Below are 14,836 nucleotides of genomic sequence, written 5' to 3'. Positions count from 1 at the left end.
GTCCTACCATCGTGTTATAACTTCTAGGCAAGCTTCCTTCTGACTTCCCTTTGTTACTGAGAGAAACCTTAAAGTAGAATAGGAGGATGGCTTAATAATTAGCAGGCTCTAGCTGTATACACAGCTGAATTGTGCTTTTGCCAGCGTGAGAGTTCAGCAGTTAGTACTTGTGACACCAGTGATATGTTTAATTGGTGTATTGATACTAAGAAGCATGTGATGGCGTAAAGCACAGGGACCACCTTCTTTACAGTTTTGGCAAACCTGAGCTGAAAGAAAAAGCAGCACAGATGGCTGAAAATAGTAGTAAAATATTCCATTTCATGTCTGCAAAAATCATTAGACAGCAGTTAAGGAGGTGTTATTAATGCGTCAATTCACTTGGGGAGTTACATTTCTGTAATGTCCACTAAAACAATGATACTTCTATTTTTGTGTTTAAGTGGAGCCCTTGCCAAGTGCAGACGTGTTTCTCTGCAACCATGAAATGGATTTATCGACAGTAAAGAAGATGCAGATTCTCTCAGTGGCTTCTGTTTTACTTCTGCCAGCTCAGCACAGTAAGCAAGCCATAGCATGGTTGTCGTTTTCTGTTCACCATTCCCAAAATTCAGTCTTATCAGTCTTATGGAGTTATCACAAAATTAGCATGTTGATTTTATGCTGGTAGTAAACGAAGATGACAATTTTTATGTGGTAAATCAGAAGATCAAAATGTGACCTACTTATCGTGACACGTTGTAACACACAACCAGCTGAAATGCACATTTCATAGTAAGTGAACCTTTGAAACTTTCTGCAGAACTTAGGAGGACTCTGGGCTGTACAACAATTTGATCAAGACTGTTTTTAGAGCACAGTACATATGATTAGCCAATGTTTCATCACGGGTGCTGAATGCTTCTTACATTACTGCAAGAAACAAGGCAAAAATCTTTCAACTTTTTGGCTGCAGAGTTAAAAAGCGTGGCTTTATCGCAGTGCATGACAAAGTTGCACAGCACTGATGAGCCCTGTAATCACATCTTCTTTGGAATGCTAACAAAATCCTTTACAAGCATCACTGGAATAATACAGGGTCATTCATTGATGTCTCCATGAAGAATCGCAGTCTTACTGATTCATCTACCATTTACAAGCCTCTATCTTGCTCTTAAAATCCCTTTTTATTGGCACAGTTTGGTAGTTTCTGTTTAGTTTATAGGTGTATTTCCTCGTTCTTCAGTGTCAGAGAGGTAAACAGATGTGAATAGGTAAGCTTATAAATCTGAAAATTTCCATATGAATTCAGTCTCTCCAATTAAATTTATTTTCTGGATACATGGATACTTTTGAGCTTGCTGAGGCAGACAGTTTGTCTTAAGCTGAAGCAGCCTCTGTGTTTCTGGAAAATCTAAGATAGAACAGTTTGAATTATCTCTTTTTAAAATCCTTTTATCTCTCAAATTTAATCAAAAAATCATACAAAATTATCCCATAAACAAAGTTTGATCCCACCTAAAGCACATGGGAATTTTGCTAATGGATTCAGCGACAACAGGATTTAACTTCCATCTTTTCCCCCACTAAGTCTGTAGAACAAGACTCTTCCTGAAAAGCACATCCTTTATAATAACTAATACACAGATCCATGAATTCAGGGTTTAGTAGGGCTAAACCACCACTGTTAACTGTTCTTATTTGTCCTATAAAATGTTGTCTCCCCATGTGCTTTTCCTCTAAGCTGCACTGCTGTTCTTTTTGCCCAAGATGAGCACGCTGGAATCTTGGCCGTGCAGCCGCGGCTCCATTTATATATCATATCTGGCAGGTTTCAGCGCCAGCAGCCGCGTGATGAGACCTTGGTAACTAGAAATAAACTGAGTTAATGCTGCGCCTTGTACCTCCTAGGACAGAAATGCTGTGGTTTTCCTCAGTTTGGATGAATGCATTGTGTGTTTCTTGTTTTATAAAGAGTATGCTAGGAGAAAGAAAAATACGAGCTCCTGGAAAGATTTGTATGTTAGTGCCTCTGTATAGGCCTTGTGTAAAATACATGCCGAGTTTCAGTCAAAGGCTTACTCGTATTTGGTGTGAATTTCAGTCTGTTTCTAATGGATGCAAATGTGAGTAGGCAGTTTTCTTGAGTAGTCTCAGGAGTTTGAGAGTAGGGTTTGTGGTAGTAAAGGCAGACTGAAGCGGAAACACAATTTTTGAGTTTTTACATTGCTCCAAAGGACACTTGCGTGTTGATTCTTAGGAGTTTTAAATAAGCAATGTGTTGAGAGATGAGCATCTGAATTTCAATATGATTGTACCTGAAAAGCTCTGTCGTCTCTTTCACTTACTGTCATTTATCTCAGCAAGTGGCAAACTTTTAATATTTCTAGATGTTTCAGAAAGCATCGTCACCAGTTTGGTCTGGATGCCTTACACACACGCTTTGGAAAGTGTCTGTATCACTGTTAAGGTATGCACTTTCTTATAATGAGACTGTTTTACAGTTACTCATTTTTCAGAAATGTGTATGTTCATCCTCTGGTATGAAGTAATTTTTTACTACAGCTATGTTGCCCTTGCAAAAAATATATATATTTATTCAAATCATCCTGGGGGATTACATTCCTATTTGCTAACTAGAACAAGCTTCAAACAAGCCTTAGCTTTTTTCCCTGTAGTTAAAACAACTGTGTTGCTTTTACAAATCAGTGGTTTTAAATCTTTTTGAAGAGCAGATCCATGGGAGATGCTGCAATGTTTTGTTTAAGTTGTTGCCTTTTGTGCAATATTGAAGCTGATGCTTTACAGGTATGCACTGGCAATCAGTAACTGCAACGTTGCTGTTTTGGGAGTGTCAAATTCTAGCAGATTCTGTGCATTATTGTCCAGCAACTCTTTTTACTTTAATTTCGTTCTGGGTAAGGGATTTACATTGTAAGTGAAGAGCTTAGAATAGTACTTGTAGTTTTTACATTGATTTATTGGTCGATTTGCCAAGTACCTTCCTCACCACTGCCCTCTCCTCAGTATCTGCTTTTTAGTATTCACAAGTTGAAGTTTTAGACGTTGGTCCTCTTGTAAATAAATAGTTTATAATTTCATTTCACTTGCTTTTCTGGGTAGTCAAAACAACAGGAAAACACGTTGTGTAGACAGTTCCCACTGTAAACACTCTAGACTAAGCAATAATCTTTGGAGGAGCAGGGGTGGAGAGCCCGTCTTTTTGAACTCCGTAGCACTTGCAAGCAGTTCAGGCATGACTCACGTCATGCAACCAGCAGCACATTTTGTCAAAACCAGGGATGCTGGGTGGGCCAATAAACCCCCAGGACTTGTGAAGCTTGTTCAGGGATGCAGCTGAATCCAAGCTCTGTCTCCATCTTTCTCTGCTCAGGCCGGTATGCAGTGTGCGCGTCTACCAGCTCTTTAACTGCGGAGTCTTGTAAGACTGAGCATGTTGGCTACTATGCCTGTACCAAATGCCCAGTTTTCTGAAGCTGCTTGGATTCTAGCGAGCTGAGTGTCTTCATCATAGCTGGAGAGATGTGTAAACAAAAATATGAGCAGTCAGTGATAGTTGATAACATCCTGCTTTCAGGTAATCTGTGATTCTCTGTACTTCTTCCAATACCATTTGTGTGGTTTTCATTTTTCCTATACAGACTCTTCTAACTTTTCACAGTTCACAAGTTGAAATTCACATTTCAAGGGGGAAATTTCAAGTGGATACTTGCAAAATATTTCAAGTGACGTAGAAATGGTAAACAAAAACCAACCAACCTATTTCTTTCCTCTTCACCCGAGAAAACTGCTTTTTAAGGATGACGCAATTAGTACCGTCAGGTTGCCCAGAGACAACATCACAGTTCCCACAGTGTTTTTTCCTTCCTTGTCTTTGGGACCTTCTGCATGTCACTTCGTAATCTTCTATCAAGAAGTTTTTTAAGTCCAGGTATTATGTCAGTCCATTTTTCTACTCCCATTGTTCTAGTTTCGTCTTTCTAAATATCTTCTGCTACCTTATGGCTGTGGATATAGTCTAATGTAAAGGTCTGTTCTGCATATTCTACATCTAATCCAACTTCTATCACCTAGTCCTCATTTTCCAATACTCATCTGATCAATTCCCAGCTGTTACTCTGTTTCTAATTTCTGCTGTGAAACCCAAAAATGGACAAGCTATTTCTGTGCTTTATTTATAGAAGTTTACAGCAATTGGCCAGTAGGAAAGTACAATATTGGATTCCCTTTTCCTTTTCCTCCAGGACAGTTTCAGTCCAAAGGGCAGTAAAAACCACTATGAAGAGCATTGCTATTTTTGTGGTTGTACAGGATTTACAAGCTGATAGTTGGATGCCACTATAGGTGAAAAACAAAGCAGGGAATGGGCATGGGTGGGGATTGGTTGCTTGGTTAGGGGTTTTTGGGTTTTATGGAAAAGCTTGTCAAACTACAAGATGCCCCCAAACTGCAGTGGATCATTTTTATAAATGTAAGGTACTTGATCTTTCTGTCTTTAACATTTGTTCTTTTGAAATATTAAGACGATGGTGACTATGATCTTGTCCTTTCTTTCTTTTCTACTTGTAATTCTTGGTCAGAAATGTCAAGTGTTCAAAAACTGGTCTGTCTATGTGGATTTCTTGTGTGATCCTTTCAAGGAGAAGAATGAAATTCACAGCACTTTTGCTGAGACGGGTTTCCACTGAGAATGTGGATCAGAGCCCAGCAAGTAACAATCCACATAAACAAGCTTTCTGTATTTGTAAGAACCAGGCATTAACCATGAACACAGTAATAGCCTTTTTGCTATTAATTTTGTGTAGGATACAAAGGCTTAGCACCAAAAATCCTAGAAATCACCCACCAAAAGGCAGGCATGTTTTATGCTGTCTTCCATTGTTAACGTTAATAAATGTTGCTTCTGGGTTTGTATATGGTAGAAATCCTCCTATTTCATCTACGTATCTCTCAAGAATGGGTGAAATTCACTGTCAGCAAACTAAAGCAACAGCAGTCATTATGAATTCAGTTCATTTCAGAAAGGTATTTCTTGCTTAAATAAATACCATTGAACATTGCATTCAACCATGTTGTGAAACTGGATGATAATAATTCTTTGTTCAGTCATATAAAAGCTCCCTGTTCCCTCTACTTAACAGAACAGGGTCAACCACCGAGTCAGAGAAGAACAGAATGTGATCTTGATGGATCTTAAAGAATCATAACTGTTATGCAAGAACAAGTTTTCTTCTAAATTGACTAGGTGTTCCTAGGGTGTCTAAATTGACTGAGTGTTCCAACAGGTCCTGTAGTGGGACCTGGAATGTAATGGTATTATTACATAATCTGTCCCATATAAGACCACAGCAACAGATCCTCTTCCACACTAATGTTTCTATTATTTAGAGGCTACAGTGGTAGGTAAACATATATTCTTCTAATTTTTGGTGGTGCAGATGGAAAGGTGTAGTCATTTAGGCCTGCACTTAGATATATCAGAGAGAAAAGTACAGACAGAATCACAACTTGTGTCCTAATATGCCCTTTATTTTCTCATACGAAAATACCTAATAATGCTTCTAAATCCTGCTGCTAATTCTACTGTAGAGCAGTGGAACATAGTACAGTGTGCATCCAAACAAGCTCGAAACGAAGCGTGCTAATTTTAGTCAATGGTGGCTCAGAAGGTCAAATCTTAGCAATAATGTCTAGAAGAGCACCCACTCACCACCACCTCTTCTTCTCCCATATGAAAACCTGTTTTAGATGAGGTTCTGTTGTGCTATTTAATACACGAAATGGAGTTCATAGTTTGAATACGTGCAGAATTAGAGTTTGTTTTCATGGATCGCAAATGTTTTTAATAAATATTCCAGGCTTGATATTGCTGGAGAGTGTTTTTACCATACACTTTATGTTGGGGAGTTGCCTAGCAAGTTCAATGAAATGAAAATATTTGCTCTGGCGTGCAAGCACATTCTAAAAGAGCGTAAGCAGTATTTCTGCTGCAGAAAATGTCAATTTAGACCTGCCCAAGTTCTGCCCTGACTTGTGAATTTGATTTTTCTAAAATAAAATAAAAAGTTGTTTGGTTGTTCTTTACTTCTCCTTCTATGCTGAATTAGAATTCTTTTATCAGATATGCTGCATGGTTCTGTGTTTTATTGCTCTGTTGTGGGTTGTTTGGTTTTTTTTTTTTAACTTCAAGGCCACTTTATGCTTACTCAGAAAATAATAGCAGGAAAATAACCTAGGGAATTTGAGCTGTGTGTAAAAAATCACCTATTAAATGTAAACTCGTTTAAGTTACTCAATTAATTAACATATATAAGAAGTAGATTGGTGATTCTGTTTTGCATCTTAGTTTATGTGGGCAGAGAAGAACCTGTGCAGATATTTGTACTTTCTGCACCACAGTCTCATGGCTATCAAGGAAGGTCAGTAAGGTGAGGGGACCTAATGGAGTCAGAACCCCTGCATTTCCTTTACAAAGGTTAAGAAGATTAGTGTATTCATCAATATGACATTATTCTTAATATATTTGGCATGAAATACTAGTATTTTACAGGGTGAGTTTTGTTTAGTTTTGCATAATAAAATGCTGCTAGATTTCAGGGCACCAACGTTTGTCATGCATTTGACACACAATATAAAAGTTAGAAGTTTTATACTAAGTTATGCTTTGCTGAAGAAAGAGGGATTGGATATCATTCATTGCACAGCGGTGGGGTGAGTGGATGTGTTCCCAGTCGTGAACCAGTTGTAAAAACTAAGGTACTTTGTCAGGAAGGGGCGACGTGGACAAAGGCTGGAAACCTGTCTGCCATCTTGTAAGGAAAGGAAAAGGTGAGATGAAGGAGGAAGAGAGAGGTATCTTTGGTGTAACCTACCTCAGTGTAGATAGGTTAATTGTGGTTTTTCTTTTATTTCCACATTTGTGTCTTTAATAAATGTTTGCATGTTGTCAGTTTTGAATTTTATGAACTGTATGGTCCACTTTATTGTCATTTGGATTGATGCTGGATAACAGCAAAGCATAAAGTTAATCTGTAGACCAGGAGCATAGAATACTTCACACGTCCTTGTCCTCCAGCGTATTTTTCATGATACCCAAAGATTAACAACAAGGGACCCATTTGAGCTGCTTGAGCCATGCAGTGAGTTGGCACTGCAAGAAGTAGCCGAGGCACCAGAGGTTTCTTCTACCGCCTGTTGGTTACGTTCTTGACATGGTTCAATGTGTTAGGTTACACACTCGAGCAGCAAAGATTGTGGGGAAAGTAACACTGTAAAAGTGTATTCACTTTTTTTTTTTGTCTCTCACAGCTGGAGAGACTGCTGAAGGTTGTATCAGTACATTATAACTGAGAGAAACCGATTTTGGATTTCATGACAAATAATGGCCTGGGATAATATCATACAGAACAATGCATGCTTTGAGAGGCCAGAGATTTCTAATAACAAATGCAGTCATTTCCCGATTTCCTGTCCACAATATATCATCCTTTAATAGCTGCAGTTTGGAGAAATCGGTGAGGTACGTAGTCTCCTCATACATACACAGCCTCTGGCATTATTCATCCACAAGATCTCGTCTTCTATAGGAACTGAAAGTTTTCAAAATCTGGGAAGTCTTAGCTGCCAGTGTAGGTGCGTAACTCAGCAGCCATGCTTGAAGTCTTGGGACAAATCTGGAGATGTTAGTTTTGTGTTGCATGTTTTAACTTCTTTCATGGTTAGAAGAGGAGGTCTGACAGGACTGTGTGCCTGGAAGGTCCACGTCTAAGCTGTTTCCTTCCTGAAGACACCACCAGTCATTTTTATGTGGTGCTTGCTTTTGCAAGGCCTTTGTATTCATGTTATTGCAGTCATGGTTGTACTACAAGAGAACATTTCTAAGTTGCTCTGCAGCTGCAAGAAAATACGGTTTAGGAAGCTTCTTGCTGGCATTCTTAAAAGGTCTCCTAAGTATACCCATCTTCTTAAAACGTTCAGTAACAGGACAATGATAATGGAGTGGTGACCTGACCAGATCACTGTCTTCGACTGTTCAGTTGTAAATCATCATCCATATTCGAAATTACCAGCCTCTGCCTTGTTCTCTTGCTCTCTTTGGATCAGGAACTTATGTCAACAGAAAAATCTGTAAGGACGAAAGTTATAATTGGTAATGAATATTTTAGACAAAATGGTAACATTTCACCTTCATTTGTGCACTGCTTGGGTCCTCTGATTCACTTTTCTCAGATTTTATCAGTTTACCCTGTGTATCCTGACTCAGAGGCAGCAGCATGAATCTGATCAGCAGGAACTAAAAGTAGCTTGTGAGTGCTGACAACATTCTTCTCAATGTCAAGCAGACCTGACAGCTGAAAAGTTAATTTTTGTTTACATGCAAATACTCAGGTTTTCTACCAGAAAGTTTAACCAGGTAGGGGTTAAAAAAAGTTGGTGTTACTGCATTACATCACAGCAAACTTGTGAAATTTAACTGATCCATTTGGCAAAATGTTTTGAATTACCTATGATGAAATGTGCTGTCACATATTTTTTCCAAATTACTGATTTAAGAAAAAAATTTGCAGTGCTGAAAACACTGCGTAATGTTTAGTACAAAACACTAAAAAAGTGAGACTTGGAAGCTGTAGTAACAGGTAGAAATCAGTACCCAGTCCCTTTCAGTTGTTGCAATTGCACTGATTATGACCTAAAAACTGCTTTCCCTATAGGAATCTATTTACCTAATTATTTTTAAGAAGATAATATTTTACTCTTTTTGCATTATTTGCTGCCTTATTAATTAAGTCCATGTATATACCTGTCCTGTGTATTAATTTCTCAGTAAATTCTACTAACTAAGGAACGTAAGTCAAGGTTTTTCTGGTAAGTAGCTAAAGATCTGTACAAGCAGCATGCTGCATCCATTCAAATAAGGCATTTAGGAGTTTTATTAGCAGCCTTAAGGACTCTATTGCCACGTCCTAGAAGAACTTTGAAGGTACCATTCACACACAGAAGCAAGTCCCGATAGATCTGTTTTTCATCATTAATCTTCTCAATAAAGTCAATGAAAGGAAAACAAAAACCTAAAGCTAAAACAATCTGAAGGAACAATCTGAAGGAAAACTTTGAAACAGCTTGTTGAAAGCTTGAGCTGCTACAACGTCGCTTGCTTGCAACCCAGCACTAGCCATCTGTAGGAAGCCCACGGGGTGATTGTAGTTGTGTACCTAGTCTAGCCTAGAGCCATCACCCAGAAACTCCCAAAATCAGCTGCCCTCTGGCTGCCATTCTCTGGTTGCCTGGTGTTGACAACAGGGAGAGACTCAGCGTGTATCAGCTCTTGACTGATGCTGACAGTCCATACAACTCTTCATTAAATGTCTTTTAGGGCAGGTCAGCTCGGAGTTGTGCTTATACTGGCAGTCCCCCAGTTTACCTTCTGCATTGGGACTTAGAACAGCTGTTCTGACATAGGTGGGACTGAAGGGGCATGGGCAGCCATAAGAAAACTTCCTTAGACCATCTCTTGTACATATACAGTCATAGGAGGGTCTTAATACCTTCCGTAGCCTGCCCCAGAAGTTGGTTTTGACTGTGTTTATGATGCATTTTTCTGGAGAAGCAAAGGAGTCAAGATCCGGAGTCTTGGTTCTTGCAAGTGGGAAGGAAATATGCCAGTGTATGCTCTGCCTGAGGTACCATTTTAGAATACCGGCTGTGTTGCATTGTATATATGATTCATAACAAGCGTTATGGATGTATTGATGCACCCGAAGCGCCATCTGATAACCCTTAGCATCGGGGAGCGGCAGGCATGGAGCCGCTCCACACGGGCTCCCTCCCAGCAGCGGTGCCCCAGGCCCCGGGGCTGCTGCTCTCCTGCAGCGGGGAGGGGGGCATGCTCCGGCACCCAACACTCGGAACTGGCTGCTAACACCAGCGGTGCCAAAAATCTCTTTAAAAAGAAATGGAGAAAAAAAAAAAAGAGCTCCCAAGATGATGTTTAGACAAACATAATTTGTTAAATGGGCTGAACCTTAGTAGATCTTGCTGCCTTCCACACCTCAGGATGCTTGAGAATTAAGGTACTTGCTTAGATGCTGAAACAGGAACTAAAGCCTCTTTTGCACACATGTTTCTAGTAATGCTGATGCCACCGCTTGCTGTTGTCCTGTTGATCTTTGTTGTTGTTGCTGTTATACAGGCTGTTGGTTTTTAATCTCTTCAACAGCTGGCATACTGTTTTACCTTTTCATCATTCTGCCACTGTCCTTGCAGACCTCAGTGTTTCCATAAGGCAGCAACTGTCAAATATTAGCCAGGATTTAGTTATTTACTTTAGTTCTTTACATAAGGACTGACTTACAGCTAAGACATGCTTTTTATCTCTCCTGAAAGATACATTTACTTTCAAGGAAGAATGGATTAAAATGTGTTCTTTTTACTTAAAAACTATTTGCTCCCTCCTTTTCTATGAGTGCTGACCTAGCGATGTAGGTTGCTCCTTTGAAGAAATGAGGAAGGGGGGGGGTTGTGGGGGAGTGTCTTTTTTTTTACTAAAACATATGAAGTGACAAGAGTCTTCCACTAAATGATCATACTGGGCACTTAATGAGAGTGTTTAATCTTTTATTATAGAAGGCGGCTAATATTTTATTTCAAATACACTTGGGCAAATGCAGAATTTAGAAGAAGTGAAGGTTCTGTAGCTTAAATAGTTACAGCTTTATCTCGGGAATTACTGGCAATACTGCAGCTGCTTTAAAGCAGAAGGTAACATTGACATATTATGCTTGTCCCTTCAGACTTTAAAGTCTATCTGTTAGAGTTAATGTTATGAAGAATGGAGTTCTTCTTGCTATTTTAAACATATGTCCATTGACTGTAACTATGCTATGGTTTCTAATACTGAAAAGATGCTCAGAATTTCCTATTCATATAAAAGAGAATCTATTTTTATTAGATAGAAATCTGGAAAAAATTCTTGACAGGATTTTTTTTTTGTATGCTGAATGAAAAAGCACTAACTTTCTGTCATTCTTTTCAAAAACTGAATTTGGACCAGGTGGTTTTTCTCCTTGATAGGAGAAGCTTGTCAGCTAGACCTTTGGCACTGTTTGCTTTGTGCTATGACTCTATTATACTTCAGGGAGAATATTTTGAACCAGACAGTACGTTGTGGCAACAGTACAATCACATCCTCTCAAGGAGCACTTGGTGACTTGCTTGGCAAGGCAGCACTGCATAAATGATTGCCTCAGCAGGATTCAAACTAAAATTATTTAAAACGTTATCTACTGCAACTCAATTTAGATGCAGGAGGACATTTTCCCTTTGTTACAATTTTATCACTATATCAGTTTAATTTTTTATTATTCAGGACTAGGTTTATTGGCTCATATTTCTTAAGCTTGTAGGACTGAACATTGTAAAATCAATATTTCTGCTAATTAAGGTGTTTTTTGGGAGTGGGTAATCAAACAGTATAGTGAATCATTAAAAACTTACATGCTAATATTGACTAGCATTATTGGCACAAAGAGACCAAATCTCTATGCCGCGGACTTTTTTCCTTCTTACATTTTTACAGCAGAAGCAAAACACATTCAGTAAAAATTTATGTTCTCAGCATTTAACAGTGTAGAGATGGTCCTTTATGGATATAAAAGCAAATGCAGTGTGTTAAAATTCTCGGCACTCACATGTAGCATTTTCTTCCCCATCATTTAACTTAGCAGTAAATGGTGTCTGACTTCAAGGGGTCTTACTGCGTCTTGAAAGAGATGGAAAGCTCTGTAGCTACAGTGTGACTTTGCAGGAAAGGAATGACCTCAGTTTGCGACCATCGCATTGTGTGGCTTTTGCCCTGTGTTCAGCAGAAGGTAGTTTTAGCTGGCACTGGAAGTGGGGACCAGTAATGAAAGGTAGGTGATGAGGTACCTAGCCACTGCATGGGGAGAAACATCTGGGAGTCGGCGGTGACTCTGAATACACCTTCCTTTATTTGGTGGTAGTCTGAACTTTAAAAAGACAGTTTGTGGACATGTGAGTTTAGGAAATCTGCTTTTATGTGTTGTTGGGTCTCATGGCTCAATTCTTGTGGTTCTCTCATCACTTAAAAGGTCTTACGTAAGCTTACCCTGTGGTTGAAATATTTACAACTTCCCTCTTCCAAATTGATTCTCTGGTGGCTAAAGAGAGAGACTTGCACTTAAGCTGGAGCCTTTCCTCCAGTGAAGCCATTAATTTAGTTTTCACCTGTAGGTGGTTGCCGGGTATCCATAGGAACTTGTGAGAACTTAATATCTTTACTCCGCTGTAAAAGTGAGTTGGCAGCTTCAGAAGTTACTACCAGCACAAATGTAACCATAAAAACCTACTAGACTTAGGAAAGTGGTTTAAATGTCACTTGAAGGAATTTTCCTATAACTAATTATGCAGTTAAAAATGAGTTTATGGAGGGAAATGCTCAAAATTATGTTCAAAAATCAAGATTAGAAAATTTTAACTTACTAGTTAAATTTGGTTTGCATGCTTGCAGTTTAAAGGAATGCCTAACTGGCTAACTCTACTTCTTCTTTGTATTTTTTCCTTGCTGCTATATTTTAATGTAGCTATTGATTGGATTGTGAGCTTGCAACAAAGTGAGAAATATTAGTCTATAAATGCTGATTTGTACAGAAGATCCTGTGCACCAGTTTGAAAGATTTTTTTAAAATTTTTTTTAAGAAACATAATTCTTCCTGAGTTGAGAGCTTTTTCTTTTACCTGTGAGCAGTAGATATTATTGTACCTCACGTAGATTTGCTGTAGGCAGTGTCGGAGTGCCTGGAAAAATCTGTCACACTGCTTTCAGAAACGGCAAGAAGTTGTCAATTAACCCTAGAATTGTACAGCAAATTAGCAAATGTAGTATCTTGGGAATAGTACATTTTCTGTCGGTCTGCTTTTTTAGTGAAGGTGCGTAGAAAGCCCCAGTGATTTAGCCCAACGTTTAGGACTGAGAAGTATTGTCACATAATTAACTCTTTAATTTACCCAGGGGATTTTATCAGCCTGTTTAAAATCTGCCCAAGTGACTGGTGTAAAGAACATCAGGTCAGGTGGGCAGAAAAGTCTGGAGAAGTTGGCCATCTGTTTCTCATTCTGGACAGATGTTGTCAGTGGGGAGCCTCCAACCTGAGGGAACCGTAAGGCTGAGCTCCCCGCCTGGTCCAGATGCTCCGTGGTTGTAGGTGGGTATGGTTTAGGAAGTTGCTCTTTCACGAATAGTTACCAGTCTTATAAGCAGTGGAACAACAGGGGAAAACTTCAGAGACTATGTTAGAGTGAAGTGTGCAAGTAAGGGCAGGTATTTTTTTTCTGACTGTAATTTTGGTCTGGAAGAGCAATGAAAGCCTGTGGCACAACCACAGTTGTCACCAGTTTTTTAGTATCTGAGAAAATTCCCTTTGGTGCTGGGTTAAACAATGGCCTCAGCTCTGGTGAATCAGCACCAAGCCCAATTTAAAAGAATTCAGAAGTAGTTTATACCAATTGTTTACAATGTAGACTTTGAAACAATAGTCATCTTCAAAAAATCTCTTGTCTTTGGGATTAGCTATAACTGCCGTTCTCTAAAACAAAGTAATACTAGATACAGCATGATTTGTTTAGTAGTGGCTGGCCACTACACCAGGAGCCACATGGGTTGAGAAAATACCACCTGGTGTGATTAGAGTACGAATACTTTTGCATATGTTCCAACTCTGATTTGTGCTGTGCAAGGAACTGGTGGGTTGCTATAGTCTTCTCATCCCCAGCTATGAGGGCATATCAGCAGTTTAATTAAAAGAAAATGGGAGTATGCATAAAATACTCCAGAAATTTATTTTTTAAGGGATAATATCTATTCTGCAGTAGTTTCTGTATGGCAGGAAATAGTAACATCTGCATTGGTTGTAAGATCTTGTATATGATTACTTTTTAGGAAATATTTTTCAACTAATCACATCCTTTCTGGTATCCTCTTGATGGCCATGGCTCATGGGACATTAGTCAACGAATAAGGATCTCTTTTCAAGTCTGGGATTGTAAATCTAGCATACAGAACTAATTAGGTTTGGGAACCAGAGCAGAGCAGATTTGTTTCGGGGCTAGTATGACAGTGCAGCTACATCGTGTGGTTTTGTTTACTCAGTTGTGCATGTGTAGCATTGAGCAGGAGCAAAATACTGCATTGGTTAAGCAGTAAGTGGTTAAACACAGTACTTAGGCTTGCATGTTTTTTAAGTGGAATTTTCTGGAATGTCTTTTGAAGTGCCACAATGCCATCTACTGGCTCACTTTTCTGTGTTTTTTCCCAAAGGGATTTTTCTTTTGTACACAGGCTTATATGTAGGGTTTATACGGTATTTTTAAATAGCAAAATAAACAAGCTGGCATAGAATGAGCAAGATATTTTTTGGATGCATATGTATGTTAAAGGATATAGTAGATTACATATATTAAAGAATCACTTTCTAATCTCTTGCCAGTTAATCTTGCTCTCTTTTTGTTAAAAGTAACTCTGAGATGATTAGTACTGAAAGATAATGGAGGAATCTCTGCTTTCTGTTTATGTCCCTCATAGTGGCTTTTGTGCAACTAGCTTTGCTGTTTTTTGTCTATAGTCAGTCAGCCTCCCTTTTTGTTTCAATGTTTATATACAGATAAATGAAAAGAAAACGAAGAAATATGTAAGTTGTCAAGCCACAAAAACTGGGAAGTGTTGTATTAGAAATTATTTCTGACAGGATTTTTCACTGACAAATTCCTAGATTCAATATATTCCCCTTAATTGGCTCATTCCCCCCCTCCCCAGACATGTGTT

General features: G+C 38.8%; 1 protein-coding gene across 11 annotated transcripts in view; it reads left to right on the top strand.

Annotated features, from left to right (window-relative positions):
• Window positions 1-14,836, top strand: part of LYRM4 (LYR motif containing 4) — a 90,820-nt gene that overhangs the window by 62,973 nt on the left and 13,011 nt on the right. The window contains exon 3 of one of the 11 annotated variants that reach the window (XR_012672472.1): window positions 444-560. The exons of the other annotated variants lie outside the window; for them this stretch is intronic. The gene's annotated coding sequence lies outside the window, so the exon portion shown is untranslated. The remainder of the gene's footprint in view (window positions 1-443; window positions 561-14,836) is intronic. 11 annotated transcript variants of the gene reach the window in all.

Source organism: Calonectris borealis, chromosome 2, assembly GCF_964195595.1.
Source record: "Calonectris borealis chromosome 2, bCalBor7.hap1.2, whole genome shotgun sequence".
NCBI lineage: Eukaryota > Metazoa > Chordata > Aves > Procellariiformes > Procellariidae > Calonectris > Calonectris borealis.
Note: the sequence above shows the minus strand (reverse complement) of the source record. Positions and strands in the feature narration are given on the sequence as shown.